We start from the raw sequence: 14,609 nt of genomic DNA on the forward strand, positions 1-14,609 counted from the left end.
ACGTGAAAAGGAAGTTTGCATGTATGAATGTTTGCATGCATGGATGTTTACATCGCCAGTAAAATTCAGAATTTTTTGATGTGTATCTATTTCCGACTTCCATGGAGTTCTGCAAAATATTGTACTTTTGTACTTCGCTGCGATATGTTTTTGGAATTGAGGTGCTTTTCTGACATTTAACGAATTTTTCTAAAGATCTCACATTTGTGTGAAAATGTGAAACTTTCTGTCAAATTCCTGCAAATATCTTTAAAGTTCTGTAAAGTTGTCTTAAGCTCCGTAGCTCTATTCCCAAGATCTACAAATAAAAACTTGAGGCTCAATAAATTTCTCAGTAGATCTGAAAACTTCTCTGATGTTTTGTAAATTCCTCTCGGGTTACCCTGAAGATTTGAAAATTTCGTTGAAGATTACCTCAAGTTGTCAAAATTTATCTGAAAATATTTGAGCTTCTTTGAAGTTTTAAATGTCTCTCTCAAGATCTAAAAATTTTCCTGAAACCGTGTAAATATTTTTTTTTAAACCGCCGAACTTCCCTGAAGTTCTGCAATTTTTACTGAAGAGCCATTAACATTTCTGAGATTCTTGTGATTTTTTTCAGAAATCCTGTAATTTTTTTCAAAATTTTGTAATTTTGTTCTGAAGATCTACGAACTTTTCTGATGTTGAATAATGTCTCGAGGATCTCCAAACTTTTGTGTAATACTTTATATTTCACTGTAGATTCTTGGACTTGCTGTAGTTATGCAAATTTCCCTGAAGATTTGCAAAATTTCGCTTATAGTTTTACAAATTGATTTGAAATTATTTTTGCTTGCTTGAAGTTTTGAAAATTTCTTTGAACATTTATCTGAAGATCTACGACCTTTCTTGTGATGTTGTTTTTCTGAATTTCTGTTAATTACTTTTAATTTGTTTGTAGTTCTGTTCTCAAGATCTACGAACTACCCTGAAGCTCAACAAATTTCTCAGTAGATCTCCGACCCTCTCTGAAGCTCAAAAAAAAAATTCTATGTAGGCTCTCAGACCTGCTGTCTGGCATGCTTATTCTTATACAATACATGCTTCGTATGCTTCCTTTTGCCAGTCTCTCTTTTTCGACTGTTTCCTTTTTACGACGATTTTGATCCTCCACATACAAATCAGCGAAGAGCGAGCGTGACAAGACTCTCTGAATGAACTTGTCTTGTTCGCACACGTTGTCTTAGATGTCAGATGCTTGTCAAATCCAGTGTCCTTAAGAAACGTTTCGAGAAACTGAACGAAAAACTTCTATTGAATTACGAATGAAGTGATAATTGGGAAATTCCCTGAGTCGAACCAAAATTCCCTGAATATTCCAGGTTTTTCCAGAAAAAAATTAAATTCCCTGTAAATTCCCGGTTTTCCAGGTTTTTCCAGGTAGTAGACACCCTGTTTTCTTAAGTTTTAGAACTTTTTAAAAGTTCCTGCAATCCTGTAGATCCGCAATCAAAATCTAGAAGCATCCCTGAAGTTCCGGGAAGAATCATTTGAGCGAAGGCTGAAGAAGCTTCCAAGGGAAGCCGAAATAAGTTTCCGAGAGGAATCGTTAATGGAAAATTCCAGGGGAAAGTGGGAAAAAAATCCAGGAAGTTAAATAATGTTGAAAAAGTATTTCCTGATTCCCCAGGAATTACCAGAAAGTGCCATCGACTGTTTATTGATTCATGGGTAGCCAAAAACGGTGGGGAAATTGAAACATTAATCGAAAGAGCATCCATAAGACATTTTTGAAGTTATTTTTTTAGAATTTAAAGACTCAAAAAATTTGAGATATTCAAAAAGATCAAGTCTCAAACAAAAATTGTCTCCGAAATTCTGAGCGCAGGCAGGCAATAATCATTTTGCTTATTTAAAAAAATCGGTATAAATCGGTATAACACCTCAAAAATCGGTATTCTGAGGAACCTTATCTGTATATCGGTATCTAGTTCGGAAATCGGTATATCTGGCAACGCTGGTGGTGGTGTCCGATCGTCGGCATCAGCAGCAGCAGTAGTAGCAGCAGCAGTCAGTGCTTTCGGCGCGTGGCGTTGAACATTGTTCTCCAGTACACAACGAAAGGCTGCCTGCAAGCAGCGAGCTGCAGCCCACATGAGCATCCATAGAAGGAGGAAGAAGCCGCATCGCTACTGATCGGAATCAGTAGCTCTTCGTGAGTCGCTGTCAAGCGTCAAGCGCGTCATACTAAAGTGTATAAACAGAGAGAACCCCGCTCAAATTCCTATGCCTACACAAAACACAAGCTCTTGTTGCAGTTAAAAAATAAGATTTATTATATAAGACCACGTAGTCCTACGTCACCATTGCGTACAGTCCCATAGCGCTGTCCCTTGTAGTTTTGTTTTTATTCATGATTGAACATTGTTTTACAAACATTTTAAATTTTGTTTTTTTTAATTGAAGATATAATTAATTTTTTTTTATCAGGAAATGAAACACGTCTATGGGAAATGTAATTTGTCTTGCATTATTCGCATTTTTGTACTTTGAAATTCTACCAAAAACACTTGAATTTCCCAATAGAATTCAATGAACATTATCGAAAAAATATCAAAAGATCCGATCCACTACATTTTTTTTCCAATTATATCGACCCTCGCCCCACTGTGCGTTGGCGAGAAGAAAGAGCAGCAACGCAAACAAGGCTACTGTGTTGCTGCTGGTGGTGAGGTTCGTTCAGAAACCGGAATTCGAATCTTGCAGAAAGCGAGGAACATGTGGTGATCTCCGACCAGCACCGGTTAAGCCGCCGCTACAAAGCAGTTCAGACATACGGCAATGATTTGCTCTTCATTCGGTCTCGCTTCGTCGGCTGTTGATTCTGCGCTGCGCCGAGCAAGTCCAATAGCCTTTTTTTTTTTTGCAGACCGGCCCATGAACTTTTTGCTTCGGGGATGTTCGAGGTGATGGTGATGATGAGTCATACCTTGTGTCTGCCACAGCGCGATGGTTCCCCTACGTTGTGAAATCCGAGTCGGGTTAGGCAAAAGGTATGGTTTTGTCTCGAGAGGGAAGTTTCGACGTTTGAATATTCAACAGTATTGTAGATTTCTTAGTTATGAGAATTTAGAATATGAGATGAGATTCGAATAAGCGCAGAGCCCATTATATAGGGTGTCTACTCATTTTGCTAGAAAAAATTCCCTGACTTATCCAGGACTTCAATGAAAAGTTTAAGGAACTGACTTTAAAGTACATTCTGAGCAGAATGGGAAAATTGTTTCATTGATGCAAGGATAGCTCGTTTCAATTGCATTATGCTATATAACTTTTCCGCGTTTCGTTTTAGTTAAGCGGAACCAAGTCTCATTCCAGTCCATCGCTGGATGCACCTTTATCCGCTGACTTGTTCCTGCTTGCTGCAGAACCAAGTGCCACCCCGTTCGAAGCGGAGGAGGCACGATAGCAGCGCTGTTTTATATCTTTATGAGTTCAAGCAGAACGATATGCAACCAAGTGGTACTCGATTATGACGACTGGGTTAGGGAAAACGTTTATTTCATGCAAACAGAGATAACATTATCATTTGTACATTTTTCAAATGTTTTTATGGAAAATTGAAAAAAGATATTTATTTCAGCAGATTCGTAATGTAATATCCTATCGATTGGCGTATTTGGATTTTAATTTCATCAATAAATGGCAAAGTTACAAGCGTTCAAAACCTAACACTATTTCACCGCACATATCTTTCAACACTTTAGACCATTTTCAAATGTTAGTCGCAATGTCCAGCAAAAAAATGTTATTTTTCATGATAGTATATTAAATAACAAACAATTGATTCTCAGATATGGTGGGTGTCAGACTTACCCGAAGCATGAAATGTTTGTTATTTAATATGGTCTAAAATTTTGAAAATTTACAATAATTTATATTTTATGAATTCGCATTAACTAGAGAAGGCGTAATTCATAGAACATATCGAGGTAGATGATAGTAACGTTTCATCAAATTTATCAATAGTTCTTACATATCATCAGAGTGCCATAAAGTTCTATGATGCAGTTCGTCCATTTTTCACGATTGTACGTTAATATGATATTGTTTCGAACGTTGGACTGATTGTTATTGATTGCTACTGTGACACCAATCTTCTTGTTGTCAGATACCAAGTTAATACCAGACAACTTTGCTTGAACCCACCACTATCCTCTCTTTGATATCAAATCCGCCATCCCATTGGTGATCTCAACCAAGAGAACTACCTGTGCAAATCAATTACCCACCAATTACGAAAACTCGATTGTTGTAGTACATTACCTAATCTGGTTTTGCTGCTCTGCTATATATTTTTTTTTTCAAGCTGCTCACTGTCCTACTCCTCTTACTGTTGCTGCTGCTGACTTTATGGAGCTACAACACACACTGCTGCGTTCCTGTGTGTTTGTGTGTGTCTCGACGACGACGATGAAGAAAATCCAAAATAATCCCCTTTCCGGGTACTGTGGATTGCCTTCAACTGCTATTCGCGCACTGCACTGCACTTCTTACGGGTTCACAGGTGGAAAAATTCCTCTGCCCTCATTGACATTTGCAAATTCACACGAAACTCGACGGATCGAAAATTTCACCACAATACCAATGTGCTCCGCAAACTTTCATCACTCATTCTTGATCGTTAATTTTTCTGTTGCTTTAGATTTTTTCCCATTCTCAAAAATCACTCTTCACTGCAATGAAAGGAAAACAATAACAAACTGACACACTCGTTGGGCACTTTCCACAATGCAGAGAGCCATGAACGGGCGTCGAAAGCGTTTTCCCGAGAAGGTGTGCGGCCAGCGGCCAGCTATCGTTTGCAGTTGACTTCAGCAGCTCGAAACATTCTTTGCCGTTGTTGCTTCTTTGTGGGGTTTATTTTCCATCCATGGTTACTCTTGCCTTGTATGTACCCATCGTTCTTCGCTGATGTATACTCTTGCTAGGCTACCAATAATCGCGCACACACACATTCGAACCTCACAGTTCGAGTCACACACACTCACTCACACAGAGGCGAACCTTTTCAACTCAGAACACACCTGAATTTTTCAAGCTCTGTAAAATTAATTTCCTCGGAATGATTTTCCTATCGGATCCATTTTCTACCGCACTGCGAAAGTGGAATTAGAAATTTCATCACTCTCTCACCACCACTGCACTGTAATTGGAATGATTGCATTTTTTTGCCCCGATAATCTCTTCGATAGAATCCACAAATATATCACTCACGAACCGACGACGGTGCAAAAATTTGATGATGAAAGAACGATTGCAAAATAATCACAGTGATGTGAAAAAATGATTCTCTATAACCAGCCAACAAGTCACAGGAGGATGAGCAGCGCAGCGTGTCCGAAGGCAAGGGAAGGACAGCGCTACCAACTGCCGCCGCAGCTTTAGATAGAACACGGCAACAGAAAGAGAAGGATATGGTGGGCGATAACAGAAGAAAAAATGACACTCGAAAAACAACAACAATAATAACAACGAACCTCACGGAACGGGATGGTCAACGGTGACTGAATAGCTGGCTATCGAAACAACAAACCGATCCGAACGAACTCACAATCCCGACTACTGCTGAAATGAATGAAAAGCACGAAACGACGATCGCTTGAAGTTCGGGGTGTGTTGGTTTGTGCGCTTGCCGCCGCTGTGAGCGTGTGTTAGTGAGAAAGACTGTTCAAAACAAACCGCAGTTTCATCAACTTCAACGTGACAGCCACACGCAAGCCGCCTCGCGGAGAAGGGGACAGTGATGCCACATTTTTTTTGAATTACAATCTGTATTTTCATCACAAAAAATCTTTTTAATATGTATCTGGCTGACAAAAATCGGAATAATTTATTTATTATGGTCTCAGTGTTAATCTACCTAAATCTTCATTGAGTTCATTCATAGTTCAGAAGGATTTGGTTCAATGTTTAGAATCTTGAAAAATGACTAGAGAATGATTTCTTTTTCTTGTTTTTAAATCTAGAAATCCTACAATCCTGATTTTTTTAATGTGATTTGTATCTTTTCTATAAGTCTAAAAATACATAACTTGAACTTTCAATAGTAGTGAAAGACAAATCTGTTTCCGACTGAAAATATCCTGGGTTTGCTAAAATGGCTTTTTTACCGATGAGACAAAAAATATTGTTAATTCATTCTTCTTCTTCTTCACATTTCAAGCTTATTGCATATTGCATATTAGCTTATTGCGTGCTCTCAACTTAGTGTTCTAGATGCACTTCCACAGTTATTAATTGAGAGCTTTCTATGCCTGTACCATTTTTGCATTGGTATAATTCTGTGGCAAGTCCAATCATACTTCTATGCCCAGGGAAGTCGAGAAATTTTCCAACCCGAAAAATTCCTAGACTGGACCGCGAATTGAACCCAGCCAGCATGGTCTTGCTTTGTAGCTGCGCCTTTACCGACTGAGCTAAGAGAGGTCCAATATGGTTAATTCAATTAAAATTAAATTTTCAAAAATCTGTTATCTGTATATACAGATATCTGTATCAAATTATTGAAATTAATATGTTTTCAGATAAATCTGTATATGTGGCATCACTGGTGGTGGTGATATGCTAGCTTTGGTAGCCTGCGCATGTTTCACGACTAACAGGGGGAAACAGGGGTCAAATGGACATAGTTTATTGCTCTTTATAGCTACCATAATAAAATTTGATTGTTTATTTTGCTATTCGGAGTATCATCGAAACCATTTATGGAATAGTTATATCATTGGGGTTACCGTTAGTTTATGGTATTTTTATTAGGGTAGATCGGGTAGATGACGTACACACCAGTGCTGCAAAATTTCGACAATACACGGTGATATTGACAATCCTGCTTTGGTCACTCATTTGAGCTAACAGTCACAGTCAAGGCAAACCATGTCAATTGTCAATGACAATGCTGTCAGTGACGAACATGAGTAGATTTTTATATTAACTAAATTTTTAACAAAATTAAATGACTTGAGCAACACAATTACATGGAGCCGTTAACGTGAACAAGCATCTACGTCCTGAAATGCTTGGATAACATTAATGTGACTCAGAATGTGCGATATTACACTTTCTGTTACCAGGTGAATCTTTGTCATTGACGAAAAAATGAATGAGATTTTCACAAAGGTTTTTTTGAGGATCAAGTCTGTCAGTGACTATGTGACGAACAATTTTGTCAATATCGCGTGAAAGTCTGTCAATGACAATGACAAATCTCAGCACTGCACACCTCGCTGCACACCTCGCTGCACACCACATTTAAATCGCTGAACATCAGCAAAATTTTGCTGATTTTAGACTTGATGAAAGATCAGCAAACGTTCCAGCAAAATAATGCTGCTGAATTTTTCAGCAATTCCAACTTCTGTCAAAATGACAACCTTTTACTGAAAATCAGCAATATTTCTTTGCTGATCTTTCAGCAATTAAAAATGTTGACATTTGGCAGCATTTTGCTGATTAAACAATTAAATTCAGTAAATCGAATTTATTTTCACTATATGAGCTTCCAGCTTCTGTACATATACAAATAATAAAGATAAAATCGCCAGACTGCTTTTCAAGTATCGTTTATTAAGTTTAACCAGTGTCCGAGCCAGAGTCCTTACCTACATAATTTTATCTATTTGTAGTTTTTTTTAGCTCTTCTTCCTCCTGATGCGGTTTGAATGGTGGTGTACGAATGCAAAAATAATTGCGACTGTGATGCTAACAGTTTGACAGCTCTTTTACTGGGTGTTAGTTTATGTTAGCTGATGTTTTCAGTAAAAATATCGTTTGCTGTTTTTCAGTAAAGCATCATGGTCATGATCCAGCAATCCGTTTTACTGATATTGAAAACTTAAATTTGGTGTGTAGTTCATACTGAGGCATCAAATTTGATGTTATTATTTTTGTGCTCCTTTCAATAATACCTATATTAATAACAAAATAAATGGTTTAGCATTTAATTTCAAAACGGTTGTTGAAAAAATCCTAAAATTAAGTTTATTTTTTTTATCTAGAAAATCAGTTCCTTAATTATTCATAATTATGCTCCAAACATGTTCACCCAACTTTCGGAAACTAACTAATGTTAGTAATGGCAAAACAACTTTAGAAATAAAACTGTACCTGACATCACCAATCCTTATGTTGCAGAAGTATGGCAGACAAGTGGCTTTAAACTAGAACTTATTTAAGGGGTTACGCCTACCTCCAAACTTTCAAAAAATCGATTTTTTATTGTCCTAATCAAAAGTATATAAAGTCAAGAATATTTCCTCAAAAGATCAAGTTGATCCGATGAAAATTGTGAAAGTTATGCGACGTACAAAAATATTCAGTTATAGTGGACTAAACCCAACTTGAAACTTTAAACGCGATTATCTCGGAATCATATTTTCAAAACCGGTGCCAAAAATTTCTCGAACGAACGATGCCAAAAAACCAAACGATCAAGAACTAGTTTAACACATGCTTAACGATTTGGCATGGTTTTTTTTTTTTAATTTCAGATGATTACATCACAAACCGCAGTTGGCACCACAAAAAGCGTTTTTTAGAACATCGTCCACGGGGAGCAGCCATGCGGGGCACCAGGACCTCGTTTTTATAGCATCGACTGATAAATTTACCATTTAATGTGTGTTCAATAAACGGCAGAAAACCGATTTTCAATAGGGGAATTTACGTATTCTCGGCAACCTAAGCAGCGACCTTCTTTCTATATAATATCTTATTATTCTATAATTTAATAAAACATTTTTTTAGGCAAAATGAATGGAAGGCACCCTAGTTATAACTAAAGAGCCTGAATTTATGAAGAGACGACATCTTATCCATTTGACAGGTCTTCTGCTCGATTGGAATGACTTTTCCTATGACTTTGACAGACAATCGATTGTTCCAATTTTGACATGTCGCCTCTTTATAAATTTAGGCTCTTTAGTTATAACATGTTATAACGGTTGTCAAATAATTGCAACACAGAAACCACCATCAAGATAGCGCTATAACATGTTATAACCATAGAGGTAAATCTAAGACCAGAAGGTCCAGAAGAAACGAGCTCAACTTTTTGGCTCAGCTCTGGTACTAGCTTCGGTTCCAAGCTAATCGATTCACCCCTCGAAACTTAGGAAAATCCTGTAGTCTGAACGTACTATAATATACAGGTAACACAGAAGGAAGAACTGTTAGTTTGTTTACTAAAATGAACTATGACGATTGTACACACAGAAAAAATATTTTTAACGTAATAATATTTGACGTAAAATCAATAAGAATTTCATTTTGTTTTGGCTGCAAAAAGAAATCATTATTGTTTCAACAATCCAGTATTTTAGATCCTCAAAACCCATGGATTGTTAAATCAAAATGAAAATCTTTTCGAATATACAAAAGCTTTCATTGTTTTGACGTAAGCTGTCAAATTTGGCAGCTGGGTCAACAACAAAAATATGTTTGATTTTAAAAGAGATTTCTTGTTGATTCAATCATATTTATTGTATGAAGTCTGACAATTCACACAGTAGAAATAAAAATATGTCTATTGATTCAAAAATCCGGAGTGATTTGAGATTTCTGCGTAATTGCTTTTGTAAACAAACAATTTAATATCTGATTTCTCTTGAATAAAAGCTCAATCTCACAAACAAACTATACCAAATCATTCCTCTATCTCATAGTGTTATTACTTTTCGAGATTGAGCTTTTATTCGCGTGAAATCGGTGATTGACGTGGTTGTTAACAAATGCAATTACGCCCAAATCTCACATCACTACGAAAATAATATGGCCAATTTTTTTTTATGTTTTGTTTTCTTTTTCACTGATCATCCTTCGGAAGGGAAGTAAAGCCATTGGTCCCCGGTTCATTAGTTCATGGGTCGATAAGTAGGGTCCAGGCGTCGGGAGCATTGGCCCTCAGTACGGAAAACAAGATCGACGGAAAAAAAAATCAAGAAAAAAAAATTGATTATATTTAGCAACTGCAGCTCGAACTGCAGCATACTTACTTACCTTTGTTTTGTTATTGTTTAAATTTTTGTCCGGGTGAAAACGAGGGAATGGTTGGTAATTATTTTTGTATTCATGGCCCGGGGAATGGACACAGCAAATAAATGCAAAATTAAATTAACTATTGTTAGCTTGATAATAGAATATTGTTGCAGTTGAAAAGTGGCTTATTAAAACAAAAAGAATCCTATTTTGAATTTATATGAATAAGTATAATTGAAACAACAAAATGCAATATAATTTCAACCGGAATTGTTTGTTTAAATACAACTAATGTTTTTTTTTTTGTTCAATGCAAACAATTTTCTGTCCGTGTATATGGCAAATTTAGCTAAAATCCAACCTCCTCGTTTTTATTCACGAAATCCACATCGCATGCGTAGGAAATCAATTTGGCAAGGCAATTGCGACCAGCATACACCTTCTAGTCTTATGAAACAGGTCCAAATATGTTCAAATCCACCAATAAACTTTATTTTGTTTTGGCACCTTTTATGGCAAAACAGTGAAATTTTCATGAACATTAACGGCAAATAATTCACCAACACTAGTGGACCGTGAGTATTTGACCACCTATATCTGGCGGCGCTTGCGTACAATTTGTCTTTGATTTTTTTTTTTAATTGGGCTGCTCTGCTACATACAAGGAACTTAAGGGGTTACCATAGAGGTAACTCTAAGACCACTGGGTCACGAAGAAAATCGTTATTATTTTTGGCTCACTCAGTACCAGAACAACGGTCCCAAGCAGTCCCAAGCTATTTCACTCACCCCTGCATGTTCTGCATGAATCCACACACCCCTGATGTTATCTGTCAAACTTTCATAGCGAATCAAAACAAACATAGTGTAGTAATAGAATTTCAACTAGAATAGGGTACGTTAATCGTTTGCTTGGGACCAATAGGCTACTAAAGTGGTGAGCCAATTTAAAATCGTTAGTTTCGTATTGATTGTTGGGGTTACGCCTACCTGCAAGACCGAAAAAAAGCGAAAGTTTGGATTTTTTTTTCTCGAAAACGACGCAACATACGGGAAATGACGGCTTCGGCATGACAGACTATTTTCAGCAACACAAATTGAAACACGAATTTCACGGGATTTTCTTACGAAAACACTTCGCTGAATGCATGCAAACGATTCTTTATGCTTTCAGCTTCAATTTGACTATATTTTTACCACTTAGAAAAAGCAATCTAGCAAGGTTTTCTTGAAATGCAACACACGCACTACAAATTGTAGCTGATTTCGAGATGCCGATAATAGAACAGCAGATTTACATGCAGTTCAAATGGAACGGTTGCCGAAGAAAAACTGGTTGCCGACAATACTCGCTCTCACTAGAGAAGATTGGAGCTTTGTAAAAGCGTTTCAAAACAGTTTTTGACAATTCTTTCGACTGAAATTGTTAGAGCAGCTGGCAGCAAAAGATTGTAAACGAACCAATATTGCATATGTGTGCGTTCCATAGAGAAAAAGGCTATATAATGATATTTTGTATGTGTACGTAACAAGAAAAGATTGTAATGTTTGTGTTTGACGCATAAAACCTGCAAATTTAGCTTTGGCAGAGTCACAATGAGCGATTTTCTAATCGCCGCTTCGCGAAGAGTGAAGAGCGAAGAGTGGGTGAGATAAATGACAAAATCGCTTATAGCGACACTCGTGTAGCAAAATTGGCAGGTATTATGTGTCAAACACAATCTTCACAGTCTTTTCTTGTTGCTTACACAAACAAAATACTACTATAATATCTTATTATTTCATAATTTAATAAAACATTTTTTTATCCAAAATGAATGGAAGGCACCCTGGTTATAACTCTCCAGTCTGGACAGCGTTTTAAGCACCTAGCTCTGATTGTACCGATAAATAAAAATGAATCGTTAAATTAAATGTAATAAATTGACCATCTAAACCCACTTTCCCTTGTATGAAAAAGGCATGGCGCTGAGTATTTATGGCATGGTGCATGGAGAGATTATGGAAACTATTTATAGCTAAGATTTCGAGTTTCACGGTCGATGAAACTAACCCAATATTTAGTAGGATTTTGACATTTTTTGAAAAAAAGTTTCGCAACCACCTCTGGTACAGACCAGAATTTCGCTCGTTGGGCTATCTTTAAGTGGGCTACGTTTTCGTTAAGTGAACCCCACACGTATCAATATATTGACGCGAAGGGGAATTATTGACAATAATATTGATGATGTGAGTACAGAATTATTGTCAATACCGATGTATTGACGTCAATATAGAATGTATTGACAATACGATTATTGTCAATAAAAGCAAACGTGTAGGGTCCACTTTAAGCTCTCGTTAGTTGGGCTATAGCCCACCTAAATTGAAGTCAAACGTAATTTCGGACAGTGCTGAATACTTTTCGAAGGGCTCATGGAGGAACAATTTGGACGGTTGCTTAACGATTTTGATGATAGTAAATAAGTACGTGATTCCCTCAACCTTCAACGTTGACAGCTCAGCCCAACTAACGAAAGCCTTTCACTATCACTCAAAAATAAATTAAACCATAAAAACTTTAAAAAGTATGCAATTTCCTGCTTCACCTTATTGAGTCCGAGCCATGATTATTTCGGCAGTAGTCATTAGAGTAATGCAAAATTTGACATTTTCGCTCCACAATGCTCAAACGGTTCCGAATCGGGTCCTGATTAGTCTTCAAAAATTTGAAATCATTTGGTAAGAAACTGACTTGGCACAAACCATTTGAAGTTTATATGGCAAATTCAATGCTTTACAGTACTTTAATTAAAACTTCAAAGTTACAGCATTAGATAGGGTAAATGTCGGCTTCGGCACCCATTGACTGTTTTCGGTAACCAAATTTTAAACGTTAATTTCACTATGTTTTACCATCAACACACTTCCCTGAATGTATCCAAATGATTATTTAGTCTTTCAGCTTCAATCTGATTATATTTGTAGGACCGAGCAATCCTGTTATGCCAGATTTTTCTTCAAATGAAGCATACGTACTACAAAATGGGGCTGATTTCGAGTTGCCGATAATAGAACAGCTGGTTAACACGCAGTTCTAATGGGAAGGTTGCCGAAGAAAAAGAGGCTGCCGACAATAGTCACACTCACATGAGAAGTTTAGAGCGTTGTAAAAACGCTTTCAAACAGTTTTGAAGAATTCTGTCGATTGGAATGAATTAACCACTTTATTTGAGCACTTAAACTGACGTTTACTACCACTCGAACTTTGAAATAAAACATTATTTTGAGATTTTTTCTTCTAGAACCTCGAGAAAAGTAGCCAACATTTGTGCGTTTCATAAAAAATATAAATTATTTGATCAAGTTTTGTGAAATCGCTGGTAGAAAGTCACGCCAAAACTGCTTGACAAAGTGGTCAATAGAGAAGCAAGCAGCAGATGAATTGAAACAAACAGACACGTCATATATGTGCGTGACGCTGTGAAAATGCTAATAGAAGTGCGGACGCTGCTTAGATTGACGAGAATACGTAAATTCCCCTAGATGGTTACATTTCTCCAGTTCAAACGAAATCTCGAACTTTCCTCTTGATGGAGCCCATCAGCGCCCGCACAGTGGAAACGGACACGGAATCAGCGCATTTATTCCATTTTGTCCGCATTTGCTGGATGTCCTTGACTGCCCCACCACTTCGTCGAAGTTGCTGCTTTGAAACTGCCCAGTATTTTTCGATTGGTCGAAATTCATTAGCTTGGGGACAAAATCGATCCTGTTGGCAGCTTACCACTCCAGAACCACCTTGGAGTAGTGGCAGCTGGCCAAATCGGGCCAAAAGATGACTTTGCCCCTATGCTTGCGAATGAACGGCAATACACGCTTTTTCAGGCATTCTTCGATGTAAACTTGGAATGTCATCGTCGAGGATGTGACAAATGGTTCTGTTTGCAGGCCACAACTGCAAATCGCTTGCCAAATCATGGCCTTCTTCGCGAACTTGTCGGAAAACACGAACTTGAATCTTCCCGGCACATCCCCACGCCCAGTCGCGTTGTAAAACTTTTGACCGGAAAGTTCTTCAAAATCGAGTTTGACGTATGTTTCGTAATCGACCAAAGTGCAACCCTTGTGTTTTGTCAAAACACGGTCGTACAAGTGCTTTGCACGCTTTTTGGCCACGAAATTCTGCTTCATGTGCCGGTTCGGATGTTTACTGGCTTTGTACGACTTGTATTTGGCGTTGTATCTTCTGGCCACATCTCGGATCGAAAGACCGGAGTTGGCTTTAACGCACCTCAACACTTTGCTACGCTGCTGACGATTCCTGGTTCCGGTTTTTTCGAAGGTACGCTGATTCCTTTTTGTTGTGTCCGGGCTGTCCAGGCTGACCAGGCCTGGAGCCGGACCGCGGGCCAATTTTACCCTTGAGAACGCTCCTCTTCGACATCTCAACCGCTCGTGTATAGATTCGTCGGAAAACTGACTGGAAACTGCAGTGTACTTCATATACCCTCCTTTTTCTTATTGTTCTTCAGTTGATCAATTCATACACTGGACAAAACCGAGATTTGTTTTATATTTATTTATCAACAGCTTACGGGCTCTTACTTCCTACATCTCCTCTAACCCCTACT

The 14,609-nt window shown here is 37.7% G+C and overlaps 1 protein-coding gene across 3 annotated transcripts in view; it reads right to left on the minus strand.

Annotated features, from left to right (window-relative positions):
* The window catches only part of Crag (DENN domain-containing protein Crag), a 74,535-nt gene extending 68,976 nt beyond the window's left edge, over positions 1-5,559 (minus strand). The window contains exons 1-2 of one of the 3 annotated variants that reach the window (XM_065227370.1): positions 5,502-5,559; positions 4,288-4,697 (exon numbers count right to left, since the gene is read on the minus strand). The gene's annotated coding sequence lies outside the window, so the exon portion shown is untranslated. Of the gene's footprint in view, positions 1-4,287; positions 5,438-5,501 lie in introns of those variants that run through there. The other 2 variants (XM_065227369.1, XM_065227371.1) reach the window with 2 other exon arrangements.
* Between the last annotated feature and the right edge of the window lie 9,050 nt (positions 5,560-14,609).

This window comes from Ochlerotatus camptorhynchus, unplaced genomic scaffold (genome assembly GCF_037179485.1).
Source record: "Ochlerotatus camptorhynchus isolate MF236.1 unplaced genomic scaffold, CSIRO-AGI_Acam_v1.1 ptg000270l, whole genome shotgun sequence".
Taxonomy (NCBI): domain Eukaryota; kingdom Metazoa; phylum Arthropoda; class Insecta; order Diptera; family Culicidae; genus Ochlerotatus; species Ochlerotatus camptorhynchus.